This window comes from Orycteropus afer, unplaced genomic scaffold (assembly GCF_000298275.1).
Source record: "Orycteropus afer afer isolate SDZICR_OR568_19922 unplaced genomic scaffold, OryAfe1.0 scaffold00488, whole genome shotgun sequence".
Lineage (NCBI taxonomy): Eukaryota > Metazoa > Chordata > Mammalia > Tubulidentata > Orycteropodidae > Orycteropus > Orycteropus afer.
The window spans coordinates 1,881,150-1,887,499 of record NW_006922075.1 but is presented as its reverse complement, the minus strand read 5'-3'; the positions used below and the strand labels follow the sequence as shown (position 1 = coordinate 1,887,499).

General features: G+C 42.3%; 1 pseudogene; it reads right to left on the bottom strand.

Moving 5' to 3' along the window:
• Positions 1–804: 804 nt before the first annotated feature.
• Positions 805–6,350, bottom strand: part of LOC103209230 — a 180,443-nt pseudogene continuing 174,897 nt past the window's right edge.

Here is a 6,350-nt window from a genome sequence, read left to right as displayed (position 1 = left end):
TTCCAACTTTCACATTCTGTTTACCAGTAATCAATGTATGTTGAGTGCATGTTTGACTAATTGCAGACAGCATAAGTTGCTACAAATGTTCAATTTCTTCATCTTTTGCTTTAGTGGTTAGTGTGTAAATTTGGATAAAAGTCATATTAACTGCTCTTCATTGTAAGCATATGGATATTATCCTATCACTGATTGTATTGTACTTCAGAATAGATTTTGAAATGTTCTTTTTGACGATGAATGTGACACCATTCTTCTTTAGTTTGTCATTCCCAGCTTAGTAGATCATATAATAGACTTGATTCAAAATGGCCAATATCAATCCATTTCAGCTTACTAATGCCTAGGTATCAACCTTTGTGCACTCCATTTCCTTTTTTTGCTATTTCCAATTTTTCTAGATTCATACTTTATACATTCCATGTTCTGACTCCTAATGGACAATTTTCAACTGTTGCTTTTCATTTTGAGTCATGCTCAAATGATGTAAAACAATGTTCCAGGAATTGACTGAAAACAAGTTGAGGTGTTTCAATAAATGGACTCACCTCTGGAAGCGTTCATTGATGCCTTCAGATTTGGAAGACAGCTATATGGTGAACTGACTGAAAGAGATCCATGTCCATTCCAATGAAAAATGATCCAACAGAATGTCAAAATTGCTCAATAACATCATTAATATCACATGCAAGCAAAGTTTTGCTGAAGATAATTGAAAAATGGTTGCTTTCACATTCATTTACATCAATAGAGAATTGCCAGAAATTCAAGGCAGACTCAGAAGAGCGTGTAGAAAGAAGGATATCATTGTTTATGACAGATTGGGGTGTGCACCAGTCTCGTGAATCTGCGCCGAGAACTTGTCGGACTGCGATGTTCATGTAAGACTGTATTGAGACTCGTGCTGTAATCAGCACTCATACTTTTCCGTTCTCCAGCGTGGCACTGATCTGCATGTTTATGCAGTCTACCAAGTAGGTGTGCTCCAGCCCTGTTGGTGAGAAGTGCCATGCAGATGATACCTCTGCCAGAACATATCCTCTGGAGAGGATTTGGACACACAACCCTGACAACTGATTGGTCAAATAGAAAGTCATCTTAAAGGAAGTTAAGCAAGATGAAGTCAAATCTTTCTTTCTCTTTGAGAATCTGGAGATTGTCATGTAAAGCACCATTCCAGTCAACTTTGAGGAGTTTGACATGTCAGTCATACAGACTGTCTTTTGCTAGTTCAGCTGCATAGTTTCTGCCTTTGAAACTCTGTGATTGCTATATATCCCTGAGCTCCCTTATCAGCTGGTCAGTGGCCTGCATTGAGTCGGGCACTGAAACGGCTCAATTAAGTAATCTTGCTCCTGGTTCTTTCTAATTTTCTCTAATCTAGACAAGTTTTCTTTTCCAGTGCCCTCATCTTCAGACTTCTTGCCATTAGCAGGCTATTCTTTCATTTCATAGTGGTCTAGGTCTTCTGTGTCCTCACACAGAAGACACATTTTCCTGTGTTTACTGCTCTGCTGGCAAGAACTGATCCAGCATCTCCATATCTGGATGCTGAGAGACATCATAAGGTTTACACAAGTTGGAGAAGTTACTTTTCAGATACTGCAATAGCAGAGTATTCCATTTCCTTATGTCCACCAGCCTCTCCAAGACAGCGGCCAAGTTGGGCTCGTCTAACTCCTCCTACCCGATGGGGGAGACAGTAGGGTATGACTCCATGATGTTACAGTTTGTGCAGATCATATCCTCAGGCACTGACCCCTGGGTTGGGGGAAGAGATGTGATCTGAGCTCTATTTCTGCCCTGGCCCCTCTGGCCCCTGGCAGCAGTAACTTGTATCTCAGCTTGTCCATACAGGCACTGGCAATGCAGAAGTGCTTATGGCCATGGTGGAATATGAATGCCAGCAGATTCAGGTCCTTCCTCAAGTAGGGCCCTGTCCTTGAACCCCTTCCTGGGCCTCCAGCATTGTTCCCTGGCCCCTTAGTTGCTGCCCTGATCCAGGCTGCTGCTGCCCTTGGGGCTGCTGCTACTACATCCTTCGCTCTGTTTTGGGCCTCCAGCCTCCTGTACTGCTGCCTCTGCTGCCACCACTGCAGTGGTCTTCACTTCCTGAAACCACCCCACCTTCACCAAAATGGCACCACCTGTGCAACTTTCCAATAATCCTTTCTCCCTTCTCATTTAGAAACTTATTTGTTTGTATTTTACCTCCTGAATCAATCCATCCTATGTTCATTTTTCCTGATGTCTGACTATTGCACATTTTGCTAACAAATTTGGAAGAATTTTTTAATTTACTCTTTTCAATCATGCATTGTGGTCTTCAGTAGCTTTGCTGCACTTTTCTTTAAAGAAATTGTCAATAAGTGATTGCATTTCCAAAAAGTCTTTTTAGGTTACAGTTCTTTGCTTCTATTATCTGCATTACTCTCTCTATTTTCAGCTGCTCATTATTCTGCTATATCCAAGTAGGTGCCTGCTCATTATTTTCATTGGTAGTCTAGATTAGTTGGTATCAACAGCTGCTACTTATTTCAGAATTTGTACCAGTCTTGTTGGCATAATCTACTTTCATAAAGATTTACCACCTCAGAAACCCAGTGGAGGTCGCTATGAGTCAGCATCGACTCGATGGCAGTGAGTTTGGTTTCCTGATAAGTCTTATTGGTCAGCATCTATGAATAGCTAGTGGTTATTCGAAGGAGTTCTGGTGGTGTAGCAGTTAAAACATTTGGCTGCTAAACAAAAATTGGTGGTTCAAACCCACCAACCACTCCATGGAAGAAAGATGAGGTGGTCTGCTTTGGTAAAGGTTTAGAGGCTTGGAAACCCAATAGGGGTTGCTATGAGTTGGAATCAACTCAATCGCAGTGAGTGTGGTTTGGGTTTGAAACCAAAATAAGTGAGTGCCTTATTTGAGGGCACTTTGGTTGAGGACAAGACAAGAAGAGCCATGTGGCTAGACAACCTTAAAATCCCTACATCAATGTGGATGTGCAGATGCTGTGTTATGGCTATGAGTGTCTAGGGTTAGTCTTTTCTGAAATGTTGCAGATAATGATATTGGAAAGCTTTCTAATATGATATGTTTTGGAATATGTGACTGCCTTTGCAAGGTTAGTGGGCAAATTTTTTCCCTACCTGGATAGTTATGACGTATTCCAGAAGGGAAATAATAGGAGTTTACATTTATTTGGGAAGGCAGATGGTTTTAGGTGGACTTTGTGGGAGAAAGAGTAATTACTTGGGCTTAAGAAGCCCCCTATGTTATGGGGATGACTTTCTCTGGTTTCTTGAGAACCTATTTGGGAAGGAGAGCTGTGGATGAGCAATGCTGAAAGGTGGGTTATGATTGACCTTAGGTAGGAAAGGATAGTCAGAAATAAGGAGTAGAGGTGAGTGCCAGGCAGGCTTTCTTATTATGTGTGCATGGTCTTGGAAAGGGCAGTCTTGGTGGATGGCCAATTTCTGCTTGGCTTGGTGAGTTCTGAAATAGAGGAGCTTACTATTTAAAATATCGTTTAGGTAAAGTCTTTTCCCTGACCTTCTCTAATGTCAACAAAGAGTTGAAGAGATCAGTATATTACGAAAAAATAAATATCAGCTATGAACTCATCAGACACAACATAAACAGAAGCTATAAACAGGGTTTGCAATATGTGGCTGCCCTTACAAGGTGACAAGGCAGATTGCTTCTTTCCCTGGCACAATTATGGATGTATTCCAGAAGAGGAAGTTTAAGAGTTGGCCGTTGTGATAGTCAGGGTTATGTGTCAACTTGGCTGAGCCTGGTTTTGAGTGACTGGGCAGCTGGATATAGTTATTCCACTTTATGAGACTGGTAATCAGCTCCATGGTGAAATCTACTGTGAGCAGCTGAATAGCTTCCTCAGGGATGCAGTCTGCTTTGAGAAAGGTCTCTGAGCTTCTTGGCACATTTGGATCCTGCATTTGTCTGAGTCATCAGTGAGTGGCCGGCCATGTTGTCTGCTGATCTTAGGACTATTTCTGAACTTGAACCAGTGGCCTGCTATGTTGCTTGATAATCTTTGGACTGTGCCACTTTACTTGTCAACCTTAGCTTTGTCAGCCTCAGCAGCCAGTGGCTGCCTGAGTTAAGAGATGCCTCCAGCTCCAGAGGGAGCTCTGGTGGCGTAGTGCCTAAGGCATTTGACTGCTAACCAGAGGGCTGGTGGTTCCAATCCACCAACCACTGCTCAGAAGGAAAGTTGGGCAATCTACTTCCATAGTGATACTGCCTCAGAAACCCAAGGAGGGGTCACTATAAGTCAAATCTCTCTTGATGGCAGTGAGTTAGGTTTTTGGTCCAGCTCCAGGGGGCCAGAAGCAAGAGACAGAGCTAAGGCCCAAGGTCAAGGGGCCTTCATCCAGTCCCTAGGGCTCAAGAGCTGGCACTTTGAACACAGACTTCTAGCCTCATAAACTGTAAGAAAATAAATCCCTGTTTGTTAAAGCCATACATTTGTGATATTTTCTGCTACAGCAGCACTAAAGGGCCAAAACAGCAATTTAAAAGAGAGAGAGACTTGCCAATTATGTGGGAAGGCAATGATTTTGTTTTATTTTTAAATTTTAATTGTGATTTGGGTGAAAGTTTACAGAGCAAATTCATTTTCCATATAGCAATTCATATACATTTGTTTTGTGACATTCATCGCAATTCCCTACTACGTAACAGCTCTCATCCCACTTCCTCTTTCTTGTGCCCTTCTTTCTTAGGCCTTCTTGCCTCCTGAGATTTCTCCCTGTACAAATACTGCCCTTCTGTCCTCCAATGATTGATCCATCTAAGGAGTGTATCTACCTGATGTAAATGTTCACCTTATATGCCTGTCTATTGTTTGGCTGGAAGGCACAGAAGTGGGTTCAATTCCAGACCTGAAGGGTAACTAGGGGCCATAGTCTTGGGGGCCTCACCAGGCTCTATCAGACCAGTAAACCTGATCTTTTTATGATTTTGAGTTCTGCTCCACACTGTTCTCTCAATCTATCCAGGACCTCCTGTACTGACCACTTTCTGAGTGGCTGACAGTAGTAGCTGGGCACCCTCTAGTTCTCATCCCAGAGTCACATAGGTTGAGGTTTGTATGGTCCACCAGTCCCCTGGGCTAATTGTTTCCATGAATCTTTGGTTTTCTTCATTCTTCTTTGCTTTGGATGAGGAAAGATCCGTTGTTACATCTAGATGGCTGCTTGCAAGCTTTTAAGACCCCAGTTGCTACTCATCAAAGTAGGATGTAGAACAATGTTCTTGTGTAGTATGTTATGCCAATTTAACTTGATGTCCCCTGTGACCATGGTCCTGAGTCCAAAGTTCCAACAACTAGCTCCATCAGGGTGATTGTGCTAAGAAGTTATTGTAACTTTGTCCCCTGTTAGTTCTACTTATATGGACATTCTTAAAGCATATACAAATATAAATATAGAAATATCATCTTCCATTCTTCTATATGTTGTTGTTGTTGGTATGTGCTGTCGAGTCAGCCCCGACTCATAGTGACCCCTCCTTGGGTTTCCGAGGCAGTATCACTATGGAAGTAGATTGCCCAACTTTCCTTCCGAGGAACGGTTGGTGGGTTTGAACTGCCAGCCTTCTGGTTAGCAGTCAAGTGCCTTAGGCACTATGCTATAGTCATAGGTATATTCCCTTTTGCCTAGATATTCTTGATGATTCAGCCTGTCTACACATCTATTTACCTGTAGAATAATGTTTGTTATCACTGATAATGCAGTATTGTATATATGAAAGGGTTTATCTTTGTTTTCTGTACCTCTTGTGCACCTCTCTGTGTTGGGAAGGCAATGATTTTATCTGGGCTGTGTGGAAGGAAGTGAGAAGTTGCTTGGGCCTAAGAGGTCCCCTATGTTTTTGCAATGGCTGTCTCTAATTTCTCCAGAAACTATTTATGAAGGGCAGCTATAGATGAGTAATGGTGAAAAGTGGCTTATGGTAGACCTCCAGGAAAAGATAGTCAGAAATAAGGAGTAGTGGTTAATGCCATGCCAGATTCCTTATGTTGAGACTGGTTATGGAAAGGGCAGTCTTGGTGGAAGGCCAACTTCTTGGCTTCATGAGTTCTGAAAGAGAGAAGCTTACTATTCAAAATATCACTCAGTTGAAGTCTTTTCCCTGACCTTCTCCAATGTCAGCAAGGACTGGAAGAGATCAGTATCTTATGAAAGAATAAATATCAGGAGTTCCGGCAAGATGGTGGACTAGGCAGAAAGACTGCATAGACCCTCTTCAACAAAGAAAAGGGAAACTAATTAACACAGACACAGAAGATAATCCTGGCCCCCTGAGCTTTGAAGGGAAGGATACAGAA